This window comes from Uloborus diversus, chromosome 9, assembly GCF_026930045.1.
Source record: "Uloborus diversus isolate 005 chromosome 9, Udiv.v.3.1, whole genome shotgun sequence".
Classification (NCBI taxonomy): domain Eukaryota; kingdom Metazoa; phylum Arthropoda; class Arachnida; order Araneae; family Uloboridae; genus Uloborus; species Uloborus diversus.
Genome location: NC_072739.1, coordinates 42,449,333 through 42,475,992, shown reverse-complemented (window position 1 = coordinate 42,475,992; position 26,660 = coordinate 42,449,333).

Here is a 26,660-nt window from a genome sequence, read left to right as displayed (position 1 = left end):
AAAAGACAAGTTAGGTCTGAGTCATATTTGGGGAAATTATAGGTATAGAGGTTATAGAGGGTTGGTCCAATCGCCGACCCTTGGGGCACCCCAGCCATAATTTTGTGTTTGCTAGGTAAACAATCCTGAATTTTGACTTGGAAGGTTCGTTTATGTAGGTAACTATGGATGAGATGAATGATATAATTGGGAAAATGGAGTAAAATGAGTTTGTGAATAAGTCCAGCATGTCATACTCTGTCAAAAACTTTAGCAATGTCGAAAAAAAAACACCTATTGTGTATTTGTCATTGTTACAATTGTCTTGAATGAAGTTTATCATGCGTACAAGTTGGTGGGTAGTGGAGTGGTTTTCTTTGAAACCAAATTGGAAATCAGGTATGAGGTTATGGATTTTGATATGCTCTTTAATTTTTGTAAGCATGATTTTCTCGATTAATTTCGAGAGAGATGAGAGGAGACTGATAGATCTGTAATTTTGGGGGAAGGAGTGATCACAGTTAGGCTTTGGGATGGGAATGACAATGGCATTCTTCCAGGTGCTGGGGAAGTAGCCAAAGGCGAAAATTTTGTTGATGATTTTAGCTAAGAATGTGACAGCTTTGAGTGTGCTTAAGATGGACGTTTTTGATACCGTCTTCTCCTCTTGCCTTTCTTATGGGGAGGTGTGTGATGGTAATCATAATGTCGAGAGGAGTGATGATTGGGGGAGGAGCAGAAGTGGGAGGAACTTGAAAGTAACGATTAATACTCCGATTCACTTCGGAGATCGTGTCCTCATCATACTCTTGTGCATTTAGTTGGAAATTATCTTCCAGAGTGCTAGCGATAGCGCTAGCCTTTTCTTGGGTAGCATACACCAATTTGCCATGATCAGCATGGATGGTGGGCATGACATGAGACTTATTGGTTGAATTTCCTGACAAGAGTGTAAAAAGCATTAGAATTATTATCGAGGGAACTCGGATAGTTGTTGAAAGTTTTAGACTTGTGTTCTGCAGTCAGTAATTTTATTTCATTTTGGATAGCATTAAGTCTTGTTTTGACAGCAGGATCTTTGGTTAATTGCCAGTGTTTTTTTATCCTGTTTTTACATTTGATGAAATTTATAATGTTTGGAGGAAAGCGGAGAGGGTGGCTATTTGTTAACTTCGTAATAGTGGCTCTTTCCAGAGCAAAATTCATAGTGTCAGTAAACGTGGAAATGCAATTATCAATATCAACAGTGGAAGTGATGGGGGGATTACCATGAATGCGGTCATGAATAATTTTTGTGTAATAATTCCAATTGGTGATCGTTGAAGTATTAGGAGCGTCAGGCCAATATCGAGGATGACAGGGCAGTGATCGGAACTGAGTTCCGTGACTGCCGAAATACTAGTATGGTAGTTCAGGCTTTTTATCAGTGCAAGATCAAGTGTAGAATTAGTTGAGGTACCAAAGTAAGTAGGAGTGCCAGGTGCAATGAGATGGACGTCGTTGTCAATGATGTAATTGAGAAGCTTGTCTCCATTTGCATTTCGGAGACCATCAGTCCATATCTAATTTTTGCAATTGAAGTCACCGATTAAGATTGAGCATGGATTGAGGAATAAAATTTTGTCGAAGTCACGATCATGAAAAGTATTTCCAGGGGGAAAATAGAGGGAGGAGATGGTAACTAGTTTGCTGTCAATATTACAGACGATGGTTGTGTTTTCAAATCCAATAGAGGAGCAGGGTCAAGAGTAATGGAGTATATTGAACTTGATGAAGATCGCAGTGCCGCCTCCTCTAGTATGGGTGCAGTCATTGCGATAGCATTTGTAATTTGGGAAGTACACCTTGTTGTTGTTGGAAAGATGCGTTTCTAGAAAATGTCCGGAGAGTGCTTGGTGAGGAAGCTTTCGACCTCTCCCCTTTTGGAGAGAAGGCCGTCGGCATTCCAAGAGCAGATACGTAGTATGGGCGTACTAGTCATGATGGAAGGCGGCACTGAGGTCATTAAAGTCCCGCATTAAGGATTGCACTCCCTTGAGGATGTTTGCATTTAGTTGTGAGAATTTTGTGAAAATTTTAAGCAGGTTGCTCAAATCTTGAATTTGGTTTGGGAGGGGGACATGAGTGGAGAGGGGAGCTCCCTCATCAATGGGGTTGCATTGGAGCTTTTCAGCATAAGTTGGGAAGTTCAGGGAATTCTTAACAATGTTGTTGGGGTTTTCAGTGGGGGAAGATTTTGGAATTCTGTCAGGGGGCCTCTTCGGGCAACCCCTGTAATTTGCAGTATGATCATCGCCGTAGTTTGCACATTTGGCGGGGATATCTCTTGTCTTGGTGCAATCACTAGTGGGATGATCGAGAGCACATTTAAGGCATTTGTAAGGCTTATAGCAATTACGGCTACAATGGCCAAAATCCTGGCATCGGAAGCACTGAGTGGGGGAAACCTTGAGTCTAAGTGCTTCGACTTTGGTTTGGAAAAATCCCAGACGATTAATGTGATATATCTGCTTACTTTCCTCATTACGAGGTAGATTGATCAAAAACAATGGGAGTGGTTGTCTATCTTTCCCATGCATCTGGGAGATGTTATCAGGGTGAAACCCGAGTTCAGCAAGATTGTCCTTGATAAAGGAGATGTCACTGTCACGGGGAGACCCCCTAATGACTACTTTTAAGCACTTGTCTCCATTGAGAGTGTACGTATGGTAAGATATATTATTTTGCATTAGGTGTCTTACGATAGTACGGTAAGCGTCATCAGTTGGTGGTTTCACAATATATTTGGACCAGTATATTTTACAGTAATTTTGGTGTTGGTGAGTTCATTAAGTGTTTCGATGAATGTAACCGAGTTATCAATTTCATCGATAATAATTGGGGGAATTTTGTTATTTCTTTTCAGTTTCTGTGGTTGGAATTCAGTATTGTCATTGTTGGGGGTGTCATTATCATTGGTTGAGTGAGTATCGATGTCCTCATAATCAGACTCCTCATTAAACTGAGGTGAGGTCAACAGAGCCTGCCCGAGTTGATGGTGGAGATTCCACAATACTGCTAAGAGCTGGACTAGCCGAGGCGTTAACAACGTATTCAGTCGTTTGGTCTATGGAGTCTAGTTCTAAGTTGCGGTTGTCGTGAATTTGTTTGGGTTTGTTCTTAAGTCCCTTTTTATTGTTATTGCTCTTGGGAGCTGCAAATTTAGCTTTTTCGATTTTTTTACTAGTTTGGTATTAGCACTTGATACTGATTCCCGACAGGGATACTGACTTTAATGGGAGTCATGGTTTTGCTGTTTGCAGATTTTTTTGATGATTTATTTTCAAGGGCAGTAAGCATAGTATTGAGGTTGGCATTCTGATCTCTCAGCAATTGGTTGTTCTCACACAGTCGGTTTGTCTCTTTATCATTCAAATGATGAGCCAGTGAGACCCTGACATTCAGAGCCTTTTGCTTGGCCATGACATGGGCGAATTTTTCATTTAAATCATCGGTAGAGGCGATTTTCTTGTCGTAGAAGTCGCATATGATGCGTAAATTGTCGTCACAGGACGCAAGTTCAAAAACATTGTTCGTTTGCAAAGTGTAGAGATTAATTTAGGAGACTAGCTCCTCAACACTTTTTACAGGAAGGGAGGGAAGGGGGTAATCAACTCCAAAACATCTCACGTCATGTGGTTCCCAATCCTTTAGAGCGTCTGTATTTGTCTGCTGTCCAGCATCAGAATGTGAAGGAGAAGGCTGTGACATCATGAGAAGAAATGCGGGAAACTCCTAAATGGAGGTGCTCTAATATGGCTCTTAAAAGGGCCGAGCGGAAATTGACCCGGTTTTGCCGGAAGGACGTGCCGTACCTATCTCAATAGGCCACGGCAAACCAACGGGCTACTAGCGGGAAGGCTGACTTTATATTTCTGTATAAATTTTAAGCAAAAAAATATTTTGGCTCAGTATAGCCCTCAAGGGCTCTTGCGCCATTAAAAATAAGCAAACCAATCAACCAACTAGCGGGAAGGGGAACCCTAACCCGTCGAGGACGGATAGAATGGCATCAGGCGCAAGGCCGGGTGGGAGAAAAAATGGATCTTCCTTCGGAGGAGAGCGCAAAACACGTCCTGCAGAGCTTCAGCTGCTTTTCTTAAAGCTGAACGATTAGGTTTTCTATACGATTCTATAGCTCGCTTATCTTGCTGTAAGACCGCTAGAGCATATACTATAGCCTTGGCACAGCAAAGTTGTGAATCGTCAGTTGGGACCGAATTAATTGAACGTTTTTTTAATCGATCAACATCACGGTTGATTGCTCTTCGATGACTGCCTGATCCGACAGGCTTGCGTATGGTGAGAACATTTATTGAAAAACTCCTATCTAATTGAATATTTTCTTTAGATTGTAAAACATTCATAAGGGCGGTCATGATTAGTTCAGTCATCTCAGACGCTTTAATTAAGCAAGTAGATATTGGCCTATCTAAATTGTTTGACTCAATGCATACACGAACGAGATCAGTTGGCCTCAAATCTAGCATAATCCAAGTCATCACTTGTTCAAAAAGTCTGCGAACATTGGCTATTATTTCACCAAGATTAACATTTCGCAAATTACTAGAAAGGTGATCTGGATCTATTTGGGCTTCGAAACCTACTTCTACAGCATTGTATTTTTTATTGTGGCGACGAGACTTTTCTTTCAGAATAACTGCACTGTCAAACTGTAATAGAAGTAAAAATCAATAAATAAATTATAATAATAGGAAAAAAAAAGGACAATTACTTACAACTTCATGGTCAGCTGACTGTGTGGAAGGATAGAATTCTTGATGAATATGACTCGGTCCTGCTTCTTGCGACTGAAAACCTGCATCCATACGACTCGGTCCTGCTTCTTGCGACTGAAAACCTGCATCCATACGACTCGGTCCTGCTTCTTGCGACTGAAAACCTGCATCCATACGACTCGCTCCTGCATCTTGCGTCTGAAAACCTGCATCCATACGACTCGCTCCTGCATCTTGCGTCTAAAAATATAATAAAATAACAACATTAAAAACAACTTAGAAATCATAAAAAAGATCAGAATTATTATGTTCATAAATAAATAAATAAACGTTTTTAAAAATAAAAATAAAAACAGTAACAAGTATTATTTATATGTATGTAAGTACTATTTATGTCTTTAAACATAATCAATAAAAAAGAAAAAAAAAATCAAGTCTACGAAACGAATATAACGCTGTCTAATAAATCCAGAACCTCCTTGTGTGGAATTGGGTTTTCGATGAAGATTTGAGAAGTCTCACTTAAAAGCTAAAAATTAATAATATTAAGTATAAGTACAAATGTAAATATATCTATATATACAGAAACTTAAAATAAAATGAATTAAAATTAGATAACTAAAATTACTTCATCATCGCTATCTGGAAATGTGGCAGAGTTTTGGTTTTCACGCTGCAAGAGATTAAAAATAATAATAAGCACCTTTTTTGAATTACAGAGGTAAATTTACTAGGAAAAAAAAGTAAACTACTCACCGTATTTTCTGGTATATTTTCTTCCATCTTCGTAGAAGGTATTTACTGAAAAAATACCTTGAGCTGTTAAACAAACTGCATGAAGGTTTAAAATAACTAGCCTAACTAAGTTTTCGAGCTTTTAAATAAAATTGTCCCCATATATGTGATGTCATTTTCATGGGCTTTCATTGGATACTTCTGTTCCCATGATTAAAACGTACATTTTTAGTGATGTCATTTTCATAGATTTTCATTGGATGAATACTAGCTCACCTATAACATTATGCATGACGTCAGGATCTAACCAGTAACATGTCTGGACCCATACCTTGTGTTTTTACAAAGGGGCTACCCCTCCTGTCAAAACAAAAATGTTTGAAAAAATGGAGAAGCATGTGTTTGGACACATCCCTTGTCATTCAAAAAATGTGGAACTCGTTTCACTTGAGAAAAGCAGGGAGAGACATCAATCTAATTTTTAAACCCCACGTCTGTCTCTTTTTGGCTGAGCATGATAGAAAGAACAATCGGTGACATGTTTGTATTGGTCCGTCGAAAACGTCGATGGCTATTTAAAAAGGAGAATACTCCCCTCACGAATGGAAAAAAGAGTTGAAGGGCAGTCTCTATTCCCCTATCTCTTTCTCTCTGTGGGTGCCACTTGTTGACAAGAAAGATACGATGACATGCCTCTATTGGTCTGTCGGACGCATCGATGACCAGTTGAAATGGAGGAACTCACCTCACTTGAGAAAAAGGGATGAAGGTCAACCCATTTTTTTCATCCCTGTTTGTAGGTGGATTCTCTGCGGATGGAACATGTTCACATGAAAGAAGTTATGGTGACACGCCTTTACTGACTCGACGTTTAAGGATTAGGGGGTGAGCTTGCCTCATTTATTCGTCACAAATATCTGACGTCCAATGATGGAGGTGTTTAAAATGCTTGAAAACGAAGCCCATCAATCTATTTTCACTCCGTCTCCATTAAGGTGGAACTTCATGTCATAGGAAAAGGGGACAGGTTTCGAATATCTCAAGTCTAATAAATGGATCTTTCAGTGTTTTCTTACACTTTCTTTTCAATAATTTGAAAAGAAGACGGGATAAACATCACTACTCGCTTTTGTCTACATGAAGCCCAATGATGTACAAATCTCAAATGTTAGCATGTCCTCCTCTGACAGAACACAAAGGCCAGAGAAGACATGTGGACGCTACATAGTTTTATTACAGGTGTTCAGAAGAGTGTGTGTGTGATTTTTTTTTATTTCATGAAAAATGAAAGTAGAAGCTTTCTTTTTTCAATCAATTTATTTAGGCCATAATTACTTACATTATACAATATTCATACATACTCTGTTTTTGAAACTTCTTTCATAATTAACTCAATAACAGCTTTGAAAATTTCATTTACATTCAAACAATTTAAAAAGGCAAAGTGAAAAATGAGATTCCTGAAATAAGAAAATTGTTCATTATCTTTCACAAAATAAGTAGCTACTTTTTTCCAATTCAAAGCAAAGTAAGTTCTGTTAAAATAGTAATATATTTGATCTTCGAGGTTAAAAAACGAACGGTCAGCATAACACTTTAAAACCATTCATGCAAACTCGGAATATTTATGAACGTCTCTGTAAATGAAAGCACTTAAACATTTACAGAGGGAAGATTTCGTCTCTTCCCAACCTTGCGGATGATCCGGATCATCATTGGATGGTTCAAAATCGACACTTATTTTTTTTTTTTTCAGGTCTACTTTCACGAAACACGCAAGTGTTTCTTGTAGCATATTTACTTTAAGAGCATAAGTAAGTCGTTCTTCATAATCAAACAATGTTTGCACTTGTTTCGAAGAGAGAGTGACATATTCATCAGAAAATTCAAACGTCAAATCATTTTTCTTGAAAACATTTTTGGAATTTTACATAAATTTCGTTATTTATCTGATGCTTTGAAATGAATAAAGACTTTTAAATAAATAAAAATGAGCCAAGTTCAGTAAAACTTCGAAACGTAATATTATGATTCCACAGTTCACTCCACACGCTCAAATCAATTCGAAGTTCTTCTACGATGGATGTTAGTCCTTTTATTTCCTCCCGCACAAATCTTGTAACATGAATTCCAACAACTCCTTCCAAATCGGATACAGTAAGAAATACATCGCTCCCAAGTCTAAATTCGCTTGTATTCAGATAACTCATATTCATAGGAGGAAATTGAAACAAAAATTCCAGCAAGAAACTACAATCTCAACACTGTCAATACTTTTGTTGCTCTAAAAATACAACAGCGCCCTCTACATTTTGATACTCTGAAAATACACGTCCATTTAATGATTTGTTTTTCAACTGCGCCCTCTACAACCCCATGACTCATTAAACTTTTGTAAAAGCATTCAACTCTTTCGTAAATAACAGAAAAATCACGAAGTTGGCATAGCATGATTGGTAAAAGCGCTTGCCATGGTTCCTTTTTGTCGTCGCAGGTTCGAATCTCGAAGAAGATACAGAAAGAAACCGTAAAAGTAATTTTAAAAATATTTTTGTCTTTAGAAAAATATATACTAAAAAAAAAAACAAATAATGCTACTTTCACTCGACTGATGGTGACACTGAAATTTATGTTAAACCTTATTGAACCCATTGAAACCCATTTTCGCAAGTAGCGGGTGGCTGAGTGCTCAGCGTCGCGGGGGTACTGGCATTCCGTCCAGGGTTCGATACCCAGGGTTTAATTTTAGTGAACGTGATATGCAGATATTAAAATTATCACAAATTAAAACAATTAATTAAACTTAAATTCATTCATAAATGAAAAAAATAATCAAAGATCACGTGCTACAAGATCAGAGAAAAAGGCATGGTGTTGCCAACGAAGGAAAAAGTTTAGACCCTCCTACAACATTACAAGAAAAGGAGGAAAAAAAGGGGTGTGGCACTTCGGAACCCTTCTCTAAGGTTACGGGAAAAGAAAGGGCGTGGCATTTTGTCCCGTCCCACGAAAGTGCAGGTTGTCCCATATGGGGGGGGGGGGTCTTACTACTGCCGGAAACAAACAAAATGAAATGGAATTAATGTGGGTTACACCACATTTCCTTCTTTTGACAAAGTTTTGAAGGAAAAAAAAATTCGGGCTGCAAAAATATATATATATATATATATATATTACAACAAGTAAATAGACACAGGCACACAGCAGAAGCTGTAAAGTTGCCTTTGAGAGCAAGTGTCTTAAAAAAAAAAATTGCCTAAAGATGGAGATCAAAACAAAAATTAATGTGCATCGAAGTCATGGTAACCAAAAATATTGTCACACAAAAGGGTCAATCATTGGGAAAACAACTATTTACAAAGGCTCATATTTTCAAAATTTTTACGAAGTGGCAAATGCAGCTCGAAATTTTAATAATTCCAATTGAGCCTGAAAACTTCCCAAGAGAGCATCAGTAAAAAAAACTTCAATTATCAACCATAAATTTTCTTTTTAAATCAAATATGTACAATGGCCAACAATTCAAATTTTCAAAAATGCCACGCAAACAAACCGAGAGCAAAGTGGCCAAAAAGTTTCAAAGTTCAAAAAAAAAAAAAAAAAAAAAAGAAAAAAAAAATCTTTCATTTTCAAAGGTTCCTCAAGAAGGCCAAAAACCTGCTAATTGTATACTAATCAAAAAAAAAAAAAAAATCACTTTCATTCATCTCCATATGTGCAGGAATACTTAACATTTTTTTTTTAAATTGGAATTTCACAACAAAATTTTTGATGCATTAAAATTTGACATGTCATTTCACAATATAAAATTCAAAACTCATTCACTTCAAAAGAATACATCAAATTAAAAAAAAAAAAAAAAAAATTAATTTGAATTTTGACATCTTGAATTCAAATTATGTTTTTCGCAATCACGAATGTGTATATGTAGGCATTTGTGTTTGTGTGTAGGGGGTATGTGTATGTGTGTGTAGGCATGTGTGTTTGTGTCTGTGTGCTTACATAAGTGTGTGGGTAGTTGTGTGTTTTAATGTGTGTGTGGGGGGGAGGCTATGTGTATGTGTGTGTAGGCATATGTGTTTGTCTGTGTGCAGGCATGAATGTGTGGGTATTTGTGTGTATGTGTTTGTGTGTGTAGGTGTATGTGTTTCTGTCTGTGTGTATGGTGGGGTTTGTGCATGTGTGTGTATGCCTGTGTGTATGTGTGGGTGTGTGTGTAGCATATTGACGCAACCTGGAGACGGTTATCGCTAGAGGAGCAGCATCGTGAGACCGGCCGACGGGTGGTGCTGGCAGAGGGTGGCGCCGGTGGGAAATAAAATGATAGCACGCCAAAAACAGTCAAATGAAAGCAATAAGCAATCGTGATTGCTCAAAAAAAAAATTACATTGCATCAAACTCAACATTTTTCTTCAATTTTGTTCAAAATATATATCATACAATCAAATTATTTGGGTGCGATTCCCTTTATACAAGTACTGTGTCACATCTGATATAAAATTTGAGTGCATTACCATTTCCATGAAAAAACTTTCATTTCTCTCAAATGCACAAACTAGTTTCATTGGTACCCGAAAAAAATGTACAAAATATAGCCATATTTCACATTTACAATCACTAGTGAACTTCAAAATCAACTCTGTGTGCACATTGCAACTGCAGCGTTACTTCAACCAAAAAGTGTTTACACAAAATTAACTCTGATCAGAGGAGAAAACACCTTGTTACTTTTTTTTTCCCTTTACTATATTTTTCCCAACCAATATTTGTTTGTCTATTGAATTATCCTAACCATGAATGACATACAAAAAGAATTTTAAAATTTCAACAGCAAGCCGAAATGAATTTTCTGCCACAGCATAGGTCAACTCATCATGCACAACATTTAACTCCAAACCTATCAAGAAAGCAGTGCAATTCAAAAGAATAAATTTTGACGAAAGGAATTTACAATTACTTGACCGTAGGGATGACTTGAAGAAAGTTCCAGGAGAACAACAAACCATATTTTCCTTGAATTTTTCTGGAGGCCAGTCCAACAAAAATTTTGTTTTTGAATTTAAAAGTTCTTGTTGAAAAAGAAAGAGAAAATTTTCGTGAAAGTATTACACCAAAAAAAAAAAAAAAAAAACTGTTGTCAGCTACCACATGACGACAGCAAGAGGCATGGCACGATTACAGGTGACAGGAGAACACCAACGGGCTCATCAGCAGCTGGTTCAGACAAGGACAAACACATCATTGGGAGCAGTCGATCACATCTGATGGGCAGGTCAGAATAAACATCAGGATAGCAGCACATCTCAGAGAGGCAGGAGCACATGGGTGAGACGAAGAAGAGCTATCGGCGATTTCTCAACGCGTAGGGGCAACTCGGGTTCGGATCAGGAATTGAAGCTTGGGGGATGGGAAGCAAAGGAGGTGCTGGAGCATCACCACTGGGACGGTCATCTCGGGAAGAGCAAGTAGCGGGTACAGCATCTGCATTCGGACTCTGATGACGCGAAAGAACTGGTGGATCAGCGTCCTGCCGATCAGCATTCACTTCTGGTGAAGGTGGTCGCAACACGGGTATGTCAACTGGCTCGTCAGGAACCGGAAGTTGATATGGTTGGGGCGAATCGGGACGCTGAACCAAGTCATTGTTTGCTGATCGTTTTTCTTGAAGATGGGAGAGACGTTTCTGGATCTTGATCAATCTGTTGATGTGTATTTTCGTTAAAGGAGTCGCTCTGTTATGCAGCTCTTGAATGAGCACAAGGACTGGAGATACTATACATTTACAGAAGAAAGGTCCACTAAAGGATAGACGCAACTTATTTTTCGACTTAAGATACCTCCAGTCGCCTACATTGATCTTTCGAGATTTACAATTGGAATTTTGGTTCTCATTTTATACTAACTTCTTACTTACAGAATTCTGGTAAACCTCCGGATAAACAAATTGTAATTGCTCTAAAAGCTTATGCAATTCAAAAGCCGAATCCAAAGATGGATTAATATTAAAATTAACGATGTCTGTGATTAATGATAATTCTCGACTGAAATGAACTAGATTAGGAGAGAATTCTGTAGTTGAATGTATGGACGCGTTATAACAGGCTTTATGAGCATCAACAGCATAATCAAAATCAAAACCAGAAGCTAGCAAATGTTTTAATTGAAGTTTTAATGGATAAATTCACTCTCTCACTCAAAGTGTTAGCTTGGGCATTAGCAGACGTTGTGTGCCTTAATTGTACATTAAAAAGCTGATTAAATTTAGCAAACAGTTCACAATTGAACTTACACCCAAGATTTGTCAAAACTAATTCAGGTCTGCCGAACAAAGTAACGTATTTAAAGAAAAACTTAGCCACTGACACCGCAGTTATGTTATTCAAAATATACAACTCTAAGTGTCTCGAGAAAGCATCAATGACAGTTAAGATATATTTGTTGTTGCTAAAAGGTCCGACGAGGTCAAATGTCACCAATTGATTACATTTAACAGATGAAAAAGTTTCCTGAAGGTGTGCTTTGTTTATACGATGAGGCTTTGCATGAATGCACTTAGTACAACTTGCACAGTAATTTAATCAACATACATTCTCTCCCATTTTTAGTTAAAAATGCATAAGTCTTATTTATGCCGAGATGTGAATGATGAGCAATACTTAAAACTTTAGCTTTTAAAGAGTCAGGAATAACAATTTTTAAATTATCCTAAACATCATTAGATGCATTACTCTTGCACATCATTAAAACTAAGGTTTCAGCATGAATACAAAATTTGTTGTGTTTTTCAAGAGCAACTCCTATTAAGAATATTATTATAAATGACAGATAATTTAGGATCTTTTAATCGCTCCTTTAAAAATGTCGACTGAGTTATTTACAACAAGGGATCTTTTTCCTTTTCTCCTTCATCAATTAAACTCAAAATAACACAATGTTGTAAAAGTGTACGTGAATTCTGTACATTATCAACAAAATTAACATTTTGATCACGACCACACAATGTTAATTTTGTTGTTTACACAATTCCCAGTATTTTCCTCATACACTTCAACAATTTCCGGTAAAACTTCCCCGCTATCAAAAGTTGTGTCAACCACAGGGTTAATTCGATTATCACGTAACAAAAAAGGATCTGATACTATGTCAACTTGATGATTTGTAAGGTCTGTACGAGAGAGCATGTCCGGCAAATTAATTCCCCCCCCCCCCCAGGTAAATGTAAAAAGGAATAATTATATTGAGATAAAGTCATTAGCCACTGAGTATTTAAAGATGCAGGAAACGAGTTTTTACTATAAAATATCAGACTTTTGGCATCACACAATAAAAAGATGTGGCGATTAAATACACTGCTCGACATTGAAAATGCAAAACCAAAGAAGGAGTGTTCAGAAATGTATGCAAATTTTAGAGTAGATGTACATCACAGTTTAGTAAATGATGTGAAATGCGCAGCTCTCCGACGCACGTGAAGTAAGATATAAGGGAGGGAACTTACAGAATGGGCAATATTCGTGTCGTTATTTCTGACTGGAGAATTATCGAAGAAATTTTGTTTTTGTCTTGGAGGATACGTGTAACACGGGAGAATGCCAGGCCACCGTCAAGGCACTTCCAGCAGATAGACGATTTTACGAGGGGTATGTTGATTGGACCGAGAAGGGGAGGTTGGTCCGTATGCTTCCCTGGCCACCATACTCTCCTGACCTGTCACCAATCGAACACGTGTGGGATGTGATTTGACGCCGTTTGCAGACTGTCCCTGTCTTGTTCACAAAAAGAACTGTGGCAAGTGGTTGAAAGGGAATGGAGAGGTACCCATCTGGGCACCATCCGCACCCTTATTGACTCTATGCCTAGACGTGTTTCTTCGTGTATCGCTGTCCGCGATGGTCCTACATCCTACTGGGCTGACGCCGTTCTCGCTCTGTATTCTGCCTATCATTTTCAAATTTAGATCATTTATTATTCCTTGCTGTCTCTCTTTTTTCCAAATTTCATCACTTTCTGACCACTCCTTGGTGTTGCATTTTCAATGTCGAGCAGTGTATGTATGACTTGAATGCTTCGATGGTCTTCACGATTGCCATCAATTCTTGCTTTATAGCTGGATACCTCGTTTCAGCTGGAGAAAGTAATCTCGAAAGGAAAGAGATGGGGATAAACAAACCTTCCCTCTTTTGCAAGAGCACATCACTTATTGCCAGTCCACTTGCATTTGTTTTACATAGAATTTCTCATTCCAGTTCGGCTGAACAACATATGTTTTCCTGAAAAACACTTCTTACAATTTTTGAAAACATTCATTTACTTCATCCTCCCATTTAAAAACTGCTTTAGGATGGGTCAACTGATTGACTGGATGAATCAAATCCGAAAATTTATACTTAAGTGTTCTATAATATGAGCAAGTACCAATAAAACGCTTCAGCTGCTTCTTTGTTTTAGTCGGAGGAAAAGTAATTTTCACAATATTTGACGAGATTGGCAAGACTTTATGTTCGGAAATTTGGAATCCCAGGTAGTCTATTTTGTTCATGAAAAAAGGAAATTTTTTTCGTGAGAGAGTCAAGTAAAAGTCTTTAAGGACTGAAAACAGTTCTGAAGCTTAGATTTCATTTCATCAAAGGTTTTTGAAGCTAAAATCAGATTATCCTGATAACTATAAATGCCGTCCATGTTTGCTTTTTCACAAATAGTGTCAGAATAATGTTGCTGTATATTCGCTGGCGCCAAAACGAATTCTGTGAAAAGCATAAGTACCTCAAGGTGTTGTGAAAGAAAATTTATCTCTTTACTCTTCTGGTAAATCAATTTGATGATATGCAGCATGGAAGTCCAAAGTTGAAAAATATTTGTATTCTGACAACGAGTTGATCAAAGAATGGATCATCGGAAGCGGATAAGATGAATGAATGATTATGGCATTTAAAAGTCTTAAGTCTAAGGCCAACCTATACATCTGTACGCTAAATCCGTCATTTTTTTTCTTCACCAAAAAACAGGGACAACCGTAGTTGGATAAATTTTTAGAAATCATGCCTGCCTCTTGTAACTGATTTAATTTGTTTTTAGCTTCTTCTTGAAGGCTCTGAGTTATGGGGAAAAGAAGCGCGAACTCTGATTCTGTCTGAATGACCGAGGGAGTTCAAAGAACTTGAAAAACACGGTGTATTTTCTTTCAACAAATTTTGCAAGCCAGACAGTTGATTATTTATTACATGAGCTAAATCATAATTTTCCAAGTTAAATTCTTTTTCCCTAAGTGCACAACTTCATTAGACGCCTGAATAAAATTCGGTAAATGCTCATTATCTTTAGCACAAAGACATATTTTTATTGAGATGAATTTTTTGAGAAGAATTGTTCTCAACGTATAGATAAAAAGAAATTTTTTTTGCACAACTGCCCATTCGAGTCCTCATTAATAGAAATTATTGACTCTTCAATTTTAACTGAATTAACCGAATCCCAAGTTGTCAACAAAAAATGTGATTTGCTGTCTAACTTCCCATGAGCAAAAACTTAAATGAGGGCTGTTTGTTTTGGTTCAACAAACTGCTTAGAAAAAACCTGAACTCTATTCATCGCTTCCAAACTGGAAGATGTGTAAGCACTACAATTCTTACACAAGTTCACATTGTTGTCAAGTTCATTAGGACTCCTCAACAAAGGAAATTTGTTACCGTCATGAAACAATGAATTCTCTTTAGGGAGAAGATACATGTTATGTTTAGTTAGAAACCAAGAATTCCCACAAATGGAGAATTATCTCTGATATTCATAGTATAGAATGAGTGACGACAGAAATTACTTTGGTTTTAAATGAGAATTCAATACATGAAATAAAATCTACACTGGAATTCACAGTGGATACAGTTATTCTTCTTCCGAAATTTTTGATTTTAACGATTTGCTTAATTTTCTGGACAACATCATCACTCAGAATGCTCAGACTAGCCACCGACTTAAATAGAAAAGTTGAAAATGAATTACAAATTTGAACTTTGACCAATGGTAACTTATTTAACAAGTTCTCATGATGTGAACTTTAATCTTACATTTACCATAGCAGCAGGAATAAATTCCTGAACTTCAACCGACAATGATTACTTATTTTTCACAGGAGAAGTTTGAGTTGCAAGAGTTTTGCAAATTTTAATGACACCAGTGGATTTTTGAACAGGTCTAGAGTAGGTATAATCACTAGAGCGAGTCATATCTGACATATGCCCCACGAGTAGAATTATTTTGGCCAGAAGAATTAAAATTACGAAATTTTTTAATACACATAAGATGGTTGGGAAGTATTGCTACGCTTAATGGGAGAATACTGTGCACACAATATCATTGCATTGAATTTTATCTTTTATAATTCTCGAAAAACTCAGACAATTCACCTGATAATTTCTTCTGTAATTATAACTAGTGGCTCTAGAATTCGATTGATTATCATTATTAGAAAAATTTTCCGACAAAGATCTTTCAAAATAATTTGAACGGTCCAATGGTTCAAAATTTGAGTTGTGAGTTTGGCGGAAAAAAATTGTTTCGACCACGAGAAATATTAGACCTAAGTCGTCGATTTTGAAAGCGAGCATTGTTGTTAATTTGTTTTAAATACACAAAACATCTTTCCTGCACATGACCCCCAAGCACCAATATAGATGGTGCTAAAAGCACAGTATAAATTTCCCCATTTCACTTTGACCCACATTTCCCTATATATTATTTAATTCAAAATTATTTATATTTTAGATAATCCTGATTCAGTTGTGGATGTAGAAGTGCAGCAAATGTTTAAAACGGCAACAACGCATATTAATGCAGCAGTTGCAAGGCAACAGACGCCCAGGGGTATATCTGCTGGATTTGCGAAAAGAAATTTAATTATACAACAATTTTTTTCCTAAAGTCATAAATAATGTCTAGAATTTAATATAACTTTCTCGATATTACCATAACCGCCAATTGCTTTGTTATTCCCGTACCCGGAGTTTCATCTATCGTTACAGGTGGTGTGTTTTTTCTTAGGAGTCCACTACCACGGCTAAAATATGCATTTGGAATAATTTGAGGTATAAATTGAACTAAATAAATTTTGTTTTCATTTTACGATGTTTTGCTTAATTTACCACTTTTTAGTTTACATTACATGATACAAACTTTTAACTAATATTATTAATAGATTGAATCTTGCACACAAGTTGCTACATATGAAAATGAGAAATGAATACTATGAAATACCATTTTCGACTGAAATATTCCTGATTTATCAATTGCATGTATAATCAATATTTATACAGTGGAACCTTAGTATCTCAACACTTCAAGGGGACACGAAAATATGTAGAGTTAAGCAGGTGTCAACTTACCTTCTAGCAAATATGAAGATATTGGTGAGTTCGTGAACTGAAAATTCTGCATAAAAATACGTAATATTTTTTTAAAAAAATTGTGAGGTTTAAATTTTCCAGATTTCAATGAGCAGCTGGCGAAAATATAAGTGCTTTTGCAGTATACAACACGAATGATTAAAACAATACTTGCATTATTTTTGTTATAAGTATTAATCACAAATAAGATTGTAATTGAAAAAAAAAAAAAAACTTTATAGTCAAATATCTACGCATCATTTTTTCATTGAAAATGGGAGAAGGTGCTTCATAGCAACTTCAGGATGAGTGTCCATCAATTCCAAAGCCTTTTGCTTCAATTGCAGTTGAGGTTGCAATATTTGCATCTCCAGCATGTGTTTTTCTTCCTCTCTTTCATTTCTCAGATCATCCAATCTGATTCGATTCTCAGACTCTGGTGTGATGGCTTTTGCAGCCAGAGTAGATGAAGTGTGCGGCTGCACTGACCTTTTTGTGTTGCGGCGAAAAAGCTGCAGCGTAGGCCTTGCCGTGGGCCCTGGTGTTTGTGACCCAGCTGCTGGTGTGACTGGGTCAGCTGCTTGCGTTTGCACCTCAGCTGCAGATGTTTAGGGCTGTAAACTGTTAAAACTACAGGTTGCGTTTGGCAACTTTCAGGGGTGAAACGCTTGTTCACCAGCGGCACCCAATACGGAGCCGAAATGGAGCCGACAGGCAGCGGGGGTGAAAAGAAGGAACCTTCGGAGAGAAAAATGGCACCCTTACTGATTTCTACAGTGGATCCTCTTCCCCCCCTCCCCCGTATTGTGTGCGTTTTTGAATATTATTGTGTTCTATTTATTGTTTGTGTTTATGATATATAAAGTCTTGGTACGTTTTTCACATTAAATTCATTTTGGATTAAAACTTGTCATTCAAGGCATTTGATCACATTTCAGACTTTCCAACAATAATTTAGCAGACTTTCCAACAATAATTTTCCTTAATTTAGAAGTATTCATGACTTCAATTCCTCTATCCGAGTTCTAACTCTCATAAAAACCCTTTGATTGCTCAGTAGTTTTAAATGATATTGACATTTACTACAGCATGATAACAAAAAGAATGTAGGCATTTATGGATAATTTGCAGGCACAGCCAAAAATATTCAGTTATATTACAATCACGGAAAAATGAAATCATTTCATAAAATGCAGGCGTTTCATAAACGTTCAAAATATTTTAATCAAGAGTAATATATTGATACGTATATATCGTTCGACATTTGAATATCCTATTTAAACATAAGTAATCTAAAAAAGTACTTTTTTTTTCTTTTTTAAATAGGAACATTTTTGAAATTAAAAATCAAAACAAATTCAACAAATTCTTAGCATCCTATATAATGAAAAGCAATGAAAACATAAATTAGAAAAAGAAATAAAATAAACGCGTCTTGACACTTTATTCGTCTCTTGAAATAACAACAACGAAATATTTTCACGTAATGAGTCATGGCATGAAACACAACGAGAGATTTCTTTTCAAAGCATTTTTTTTCTTCCATTGCTTCGTCTACGCAGTTACTATATTGAGAAGATAAAGATATTTAGCGTATCTGCTGTAGCAGTTTTCATCCCGGTTACTTATTGATTACTTCGTATTGCTAACAATAAACATTTTTGGGGGAAATCCGCGAGACCGCTGACGCGACAAACAAGTAACACCATATATTAGTACACATTACAGAAAAAGCCATATATCACTATGTTAAAACGGTTAACTATAAACAATCAGTAGTACTCAGTTTACTTTGTTGAAACACAACTCTGAAAACACTAAAAACCTGTTGGAAAGCCTTAAATGTTATACCATGATTAAATGCCTGAACTCACGCAAGGTTTCGAAGGTTTGTCCCAGAAATGTTGAATTTTAATCCAGTGTCATTGTTTATTCGATGTGAAAATTTATTGTACCAACAACTACGTTGCAGTATCGTCGTCCGCCATTAAAGTGGCTGAACAGAACGTATGCCGGAGCGCACAGCGCATGTGCGAGCGAGGCACCTTTGCGGAGGAAAAGATTCAGCTATTGACTATTGCGTGAGCTGATGGCTTCATTTCCTTCTTTCATCCACTGAGGTGCTAAAGGATATCGGAACAATATATCCTAGCCTTCATGGCACCCTGTGGCTCCGTCTTTGCACCCTAAGGCTGAAGAGCGAACCCATCTTGCACCTCTGGTTATAACAGTGTATCACTGCCAAAACTATTGGAGTTGCAGCATGTATGTGTTAAGAAATGGAGTGTTTCAGTATCCAGATTTTCTTCCTCCACATATTCGATATTCTCACAAACCTACAACATAAAACAAAGGAATCATACAATTAAATAGATTATTTTACATTTTAAAGGAAATTTTCATGGTAGCAACTTTATTTAGTGGATTATTTTACTTTTAATGATTTATAATCTATATAAATAAAACTATGTGTATAAGTAAAGTATATATATATATATATATATATATATATATATATATATATATATATATATATATATAATGTTCCCTATACAAATCCACAGTTTACGTCGGATCTTGACCAAATTTGGCAGGTAGGTACTTGGGTACACGAAAAGGAACGTAGGGGGGATTTCAAATGACAAAATAGAAACAAACCATTCAAATTTTAACTTAAATTATTAACGGCAATAAATGGCTCTTTCTAGCTGAAATAATTATGATTCTTTGATTCAGCTCTTATTCGAAAGCCTGCGAAAAACACCCATATAGTTCCTTTATTTCATTCAAATTTTAAAAAAGGCAGTAAAATCACCAGGAAAAATTAAAAAGCACTGCTAAGCCTAATGAAACAGAAATTTTAAATTGAAAAATTATCGCTTGCACAATCTCATTTTAAATTAGTGTTCAGAAGGTTGCCACTTTTTTTTCCTCGTTTGTGCCTAAATAAAGTTTTCTTTTTGTTTTGAGGTAAAAAGTTCATTTTTATTATTTGACGATTTATCACCTTCTTTTTTTTAATAGGATTTTAGTTGTATTTATAGAGAGTTGCATTTAATTGTTTCGGGAACTGTTAGTTTGAACTCTTTGTAATCAGGACAACTCTGGATTCGTAGGCGCTGCCAATAAATGGCGTCACGTTTTGAATGGAAAGGGTTCAGTGAAGTTATAGCGAGGGGGGGGGGAGAATACATGTTTATAGTTGTATACAAATGGTATGTAGTGCATGTGATGAAGGGTAGAGAATGGTGAAATATGACGCTTTATGACAAAGATAAAAAAATATCTCGAAGAAATGTTGACATTTATGGACTGCTCCACAGCTTGCTGGACAAATATCGCTCACTTTGGCAGCATCATTGTGCTCTCAGATAACAAATGTGCTCTCGAAGCCATTTAAGGAGGAAAAACAGGGCTGAATAAAAGTAAGTTTTCTAAAAGCAATGTAGTAGTGCACATTTATCTTAATTATGTAACGGACAGAAACATTGTATATTGCAAAAAAAAAAACCTACCAAAAAAGCTATTTAGAAAGAGAAACTGAAAAAAAAAAAACCTATCTGGAGTCTGCAATTGCCAAAAATTAACAACGGAAACACACGGAATTGTTTATCAAAGCCAAATTTGAATTTTTGTAACAGCAATGAAAATACCTTTGAAGTGTAAAACCCGGTACTCTATCGAATAGCTAGTTGGTTTTAGATGGAGAAATTGGGCAGATTATTTGTTCATCTCTCTTTTGCGCAGTAATAAATTACATCATGTGCTTTTCTTTATTGCACATTCCTGCAAAATCAACTAATGATCACAGTTTCAAACTATGAACAATGCCAAATAATGAATATTCAGAAAAATTTGGGACTTACTTCATTTGGACATTTATTCTCGTCGATATATTCTTCAGGAGTCTCTGTAAATGGAATGACACAAATTAAGTTGAAAGTATTTAATTAAATGAAACTCATTTTAAGAATAAAATAGCAATGCGTCGTTTGAAATAACTGATGGTCCCAGACCAATAAAACCTGTCTCGGACCACCGTAAAAAAATTAGTGGTCTGCGGGACCAAAATAATTTTTTTTTTCATTAAATAATATGATAAGTATTTCGAGTTAAACCCGCACCATTGATACTGCGGACCAGTACAAATTCATGTGTCCGATGGACCTGTAAGATTTTTTAATGATTTCTAATGATGCTAAATGGGGAAGCATTGCTGCTGTACAAAAATGTTTGAATCAATAAGTTTCATACTGTAGTATAATAATTTCATGGAAAATTAGCACCAAAAATTTACAACTTCCTTTTTAGAATTATGAGGGCAGAGAAAATTTTACAATAAGGATTCAAAACTAACAGTGATATTCATTGCATTTAAAACAGCTATTATATTTTTTTTTCCCTCCTAAATTTCGTTTCTCTCAGACACTATTTGCTTTTTTAGCCAATTTAATAAAACGATTAATCATTGGAAATACACAGGGCCAACGATAGCCCGGATTGGAATCAAATCCGTCTAACATAAATTCAGGCCTGTCATTTTGAACTTTTCCAGTGTGGCGAGGGGGGGGGAGACGGACAAAGGGCAATTACACTCAGGGGTAAATAGCTCAATGTAAATTTCACCGAAAAAAGAAAAAATCACGCCCACTCATGTATTAACATATAATACTTTGATTTCCCAAAGTCGGGGTGAGGGGGTCATAGCCCCCCCCCCTAAATGGCAAGCCTGCATAAATTTGCAAGTTTTAAAAGGAGGGGAGGGCATTGACCAAATTCAAGGGGTACAGTTTCTAGTTTTCGACTCACTATTGAAATATCACCACATAAATGCAGGGGGGGGGGGGGGGTTAAGTGCAATATTCAGGGTTAAATATACTGTCAGGGGCTCTGTGACACACTCATGCAGTTACTATTTTCTATGTGATAAACAATCAAGAATACAACTATAGGATAAACTTACCTTCAAAATTTAAGTCCAGGAAGCTTGTGCCCGAGTCGAATTTTGTTGACATAGAAGTCGTCACAGCTCCCATGGCAAGCACCCTTTCCTCCAGTCCAGTTGGCCGGTTAGATGCATTAGAGCCACCTCCTGTTTTAATGATGCTGGTTCTATAAGCAGCAGACGACTTAACTGCTTTTATTTTTTCAAATTAAAATAACAGTCTTTTAACTACCGAGCTGTCCTTTGCGTTACTCCAACTTGTGAATTGAACTCTCGAGCAATTTCTTCGTACGCTTGCTGTTTTCGAGAGACAGAAGTTTTATTCGTTTCCTTACATTCAATGATGTGTTTCCTTTTGCTGATTAGTTGTATAAGGTTTTCTTTTTCTAATTTGGTTGAAAACCACATGTTCCTTTTTGCTTACGTTTTCCATTTTTCTTTTCTTTCCAAAAGAAAAAAAAAAAGATAAAAATTCTATGTATACAAATCAACGGAAAGAGCAGATCACGTGAATCACATTGGCCAATAAGATGCTTGCATACATAACCAACTGAAGTTAAGTTGAGTAACGACGTCATTCAGAAACTTCGCGGCATTTTTCGTCGGTGAATACCGGAATTTTAACCTCGCGGTTACAATCTCAACTGCGAGTTAACGAACCTCGTGGTTAAAGACGTTTGGTTAGGTTAACGGTGAGTCAGGCGGATAGGCATTAATGTTGATTTCTCACCATTGTTATTGCATGCGTGTTCATGAACATATGAAGATTTGGGTGGGTGCCCTGAATGCAAAGCTGTGCGTCCCCCACAAGGGGCTTTCCTAACTCTAGATATTGCTACATTGAAACAGGGATGCAAATAAATTTCAAATCTAGTGAAATGTTGAAGAATAGCTTGTTAAATGGTTACGAAGAGTGTACAGTATATACTAGAAATGAGTTCGGGCTAATTTTTGATCCAGGTCCGCCCGAGAGAAACTTTCTTGTATCAAAAACCGAGCCTTGTCAGACAACATGATTTTATGAAATTTTAATCTCAGCTGTTGTTTTACAACTAAATATGGGTACTTATATTGCAACTGGGATTGGTTCTTTTTTTTCATCTCTCAGTTAATAAAAAATGTTATGTAAAAAATTCTTTTTGAATTTGTTTGGCGATTGAGGATTGAATATCTTAGTTTGAGTCCAAGCCTGAAACCTATTTTCGGTTCTAGAACAGAAGCCCACTTCAGGCCAGGGGTGGCAACTAGGAACAGCGAAAAAGAAGGGATTGCCCCCCCCCCCCCAATTTTTGGAGCAGAATGATAAATGGGGGAAATTCAATTTATGCAAATCGCATATCAATGTTCATGAAAATAATAATAAAAAGCATAAAAAAAAAATAACTCACTCAATCTCAGTTATAGATGATGAAACTCGACTTTCTCCAGATAAGAGAAAATGGTTTAACTATTTTAAATTTCATGAAGCATTTGACGGTAATAACGATGGTGCATGCAATGTGACAGGCCCGTACAGTGGTACAGGAGCATTAATTTCACAGTAAAATTAGTTGGCATTTTACATTCTTTGTTACGCTTATATTTCAACTGTATGTTTAGTTAATGAGTATATTCATCACTTTCTTCGTTTAGAAACACATTTCAGCTTCTTTATGCAAAACTAGCAAAAGTACCCGGCGTTGCCTGGGTCAGTAATAATTGTAAGAAACAATCGCTACTTTCTTTCGTTTTCTGTTTTAACTGAAAGAACTCAAAACACACCGCTTTGACGCGTTTAAAAATCGAGCTTCTTCCTTACCCATAAAAGTAAAATAGCAATAAGTATAAAGAACCAAAGAATATTCATTTAGTTTCCAAAATATGAACTAACAAAAACAAAGATCACTAAAAAAACTGTGCACTTGCTTCATCTAATTAAATAGTACACACACACACAAAAAAAAAAAAAAAAAAAAAGAAAAGAAAAAAAAAAAACTACTGTTTCCCTCAGGGTGCGATAAGTAGAGTTTCCAAATGTTTAAATGACTTTAAACTCATGTTTGTCCCGGAGAGGCCTTGATTAAAAATTTACATTGCGATTACTTTTAACATTGCTGTTCTTAGGCAACGAATTTTTGAAACAATGAGTTTAATCTTTAAAATCATTTGATGTGGAAATTACATGACATTTACTGTTTTCGATCACGACGTTTTTAAAGTAAGTTTTTTAGCAATAAATTATAGCCTAAGTTGCTCTCCGATAATGTAGCTATCTATGGTGAAAAAATGGTTAAAATCCGTCCAGTAGTTTTAAAGTTTACCCCGAACATCCGGACAGAAGTAGCCCTTTATGTATAAAGATAAGGATGCAATTCCTAAGAAAGCAACAAATGTCATGCTTGCTCCAGAGAAGCCTTGATTCAAAATTTACATTATGATAACTTTTAACATTGCTGTTGTTAGGCAACGAATTTTTGTAACAATGGGTTTTATATTTAATCACATAGAGTAAAAAAATTACATAGAAAAGCCCTGCTATACTAAGAAATTGAAGCCGGAAGTTGCACCGCTGTATCCCAAGATCCTTAGCTTCTTGCTAAGTATTTTGAGATACATCTTGATTCAAAACATTCCATTACTGAATCTCAATTGGTTGTTAATTTAAACTTAGATATTCTTGCAAGTTTATGAAGCACGTTTTTGGAATTGCATTAAAACGTGAATTAAAATGCAAACCAATCCGCCAGCTACTTTATACGGTCTCTTTGCAAGATTGGTGCAAACTATACTCGCGAAGCGATCACGTTATCATAACCCCGCTCATCATTGCACCGCTGTATCTCATAACTCCGGCTTCAATTTCATCTCCTTTTTTACCATAGACTGCGCCTCTTTATGTACATTTCTTTACTCTATGTTTAATCATAACATGGGAAAATTACATGAAATTTACTATTTTCCAACATAACTTTTTTTAAACTAAGTTTTTAATTAATAAATTATAGCCTAAGTTGCTCCCTGATAATGTAGCTACCTATGGTGAAAAAATGGTTAAAATCCTTCCAGTAGTTTTGAAGTTTACCCCGGACATCCGGAAAGAAGTAGCACTTTATGTATAAAGATGAGGATGCAATTCATAAGAAAGCAATAAATGTCATGCTTGCTCCAGATAGGCCTTGATTAAAAATTTACATCGCGATTACTTTTAATATTGCTGTTCTTAGGCAACGAATTTTTGAAACAATAGGTTTAATGTTGTTGTCGTCGTGTCCAAAGAAGTGCAGAGTGCGAAAGGTTTAAATGGCTCCAAAAGTCTTAAAAACAAGAATAACGCTAATGCTGGAGTCCGATGACTGTAAAGGATTTCATGTGGTGGTGCTCCAAGTTGGAGGAGGGAGCAAATAATGGCCTAGCAATTAAAGACATGGTCCGGGGTTAGTTGTGAATAGGGACAGTGCTTGCAGATGGGATAGGATTTAATATTATTTGGTAGAATCTTCATGCCCTTGAAATGTCCAGTACGTAGCCTAGCTATTGTAATAGTGCAAATAGGTTTAATCTTTAATCATTTGATGCGGAAATTACGCGACATTTACTGTTTTCGATCACTGCGTTTTTAAACTAAGTTTTTTAGCAATAAATTACAGCTTAAGTTGTTCCCTGATAATGTAGCCACCTATGGTAAAAAAATGATTAAAATCCGTCGAGTAGTTTTGATGTTTACCCCGGACATCCGGACAGAAGTAGCCCTTTATGTATAAAGATATACTTCAATAGCATACTTCTTAAAAATACAATCTAGTATATAAAAAAAAATATCGCTCTTTAAACATGCCCCCCCCCCCATTTTACGCAGAGGTAAGGCTGCATGCATTAGGGTTCGCTGCTATCCCTGATGTCGACCGTTAGAGGCACCGACTGCACCTGGTACCCCCGCACCCATCCGCACGGTAGACACACCTTGGCTTAGGGGATTTTGTACGAATTTGGTAAGTGTGAAAAGAAAAGGAAGGAAACAAAAGTCCCTTACTGCCGATATTCTGTTTCAACGACTGGGGGTTCACTACTCCGCCCAAGAGCTCGCCCCGAACTTACCATACCGCGTCCCCCCCGTGTCCGTTTACCTTGTCGTGGTGGGGGGGGGGGCTTGCGGTGTGGGTGAGTGCGGGGCGAGCTCTTGGGAGGAGTAGTGAACCCCCAGTTGCTCAAACAGAATATCGGCGGGAGGGGATTTTTTTCCCTTCCTTCCCTCATCACACTTACCAAATGCGGACGAAAACCCCTAAGCCAAGGTGTGTCAACCGTGCCTATGGCTGCGTGGTACCGGGGGTAGTCGGTGCCTCAAACGGGAGGCTTCAGGGATAGCAGGCGAACCCTGTCGTACGCAGCCTTACCTCTGTGTAGGGGGGCTACACAGGGGCTAGACCCCACTTTTCCCCCTAGTTCTCTGGTTTTTTTATGGATATAAACACAAAGAACACTTCTCCCCCTTGTGGGGAGCGTCAGACTGAATCGAATAGCACCGCAAAATTTTTTATTATCAAACGTTCTGATCCTAATTTAAATTTAACAAAAGTATCTAATTTTCTGATCAACAAAGCACTCGTTAATCAAATAGGGGAATTTCAATCAGTTAAAAAATTGCGTAATGGTGAGCTCCTCGTCGAAATAAAACATCAAAAACAAACCACATCCATTATGTCTGTCAAACAAATAGGATCCTATCTTGTAACTGATACCGAACATAAAACCCTTAATTTTTCCCGAGGAATAATATCAGAACCTGACCTTCTCTTTACACCCGAGGAGGAAATCTTGGAGGAAATGAAGGACCAAAACGTAAGTGCAGTAAAAAGGATTACAATAAA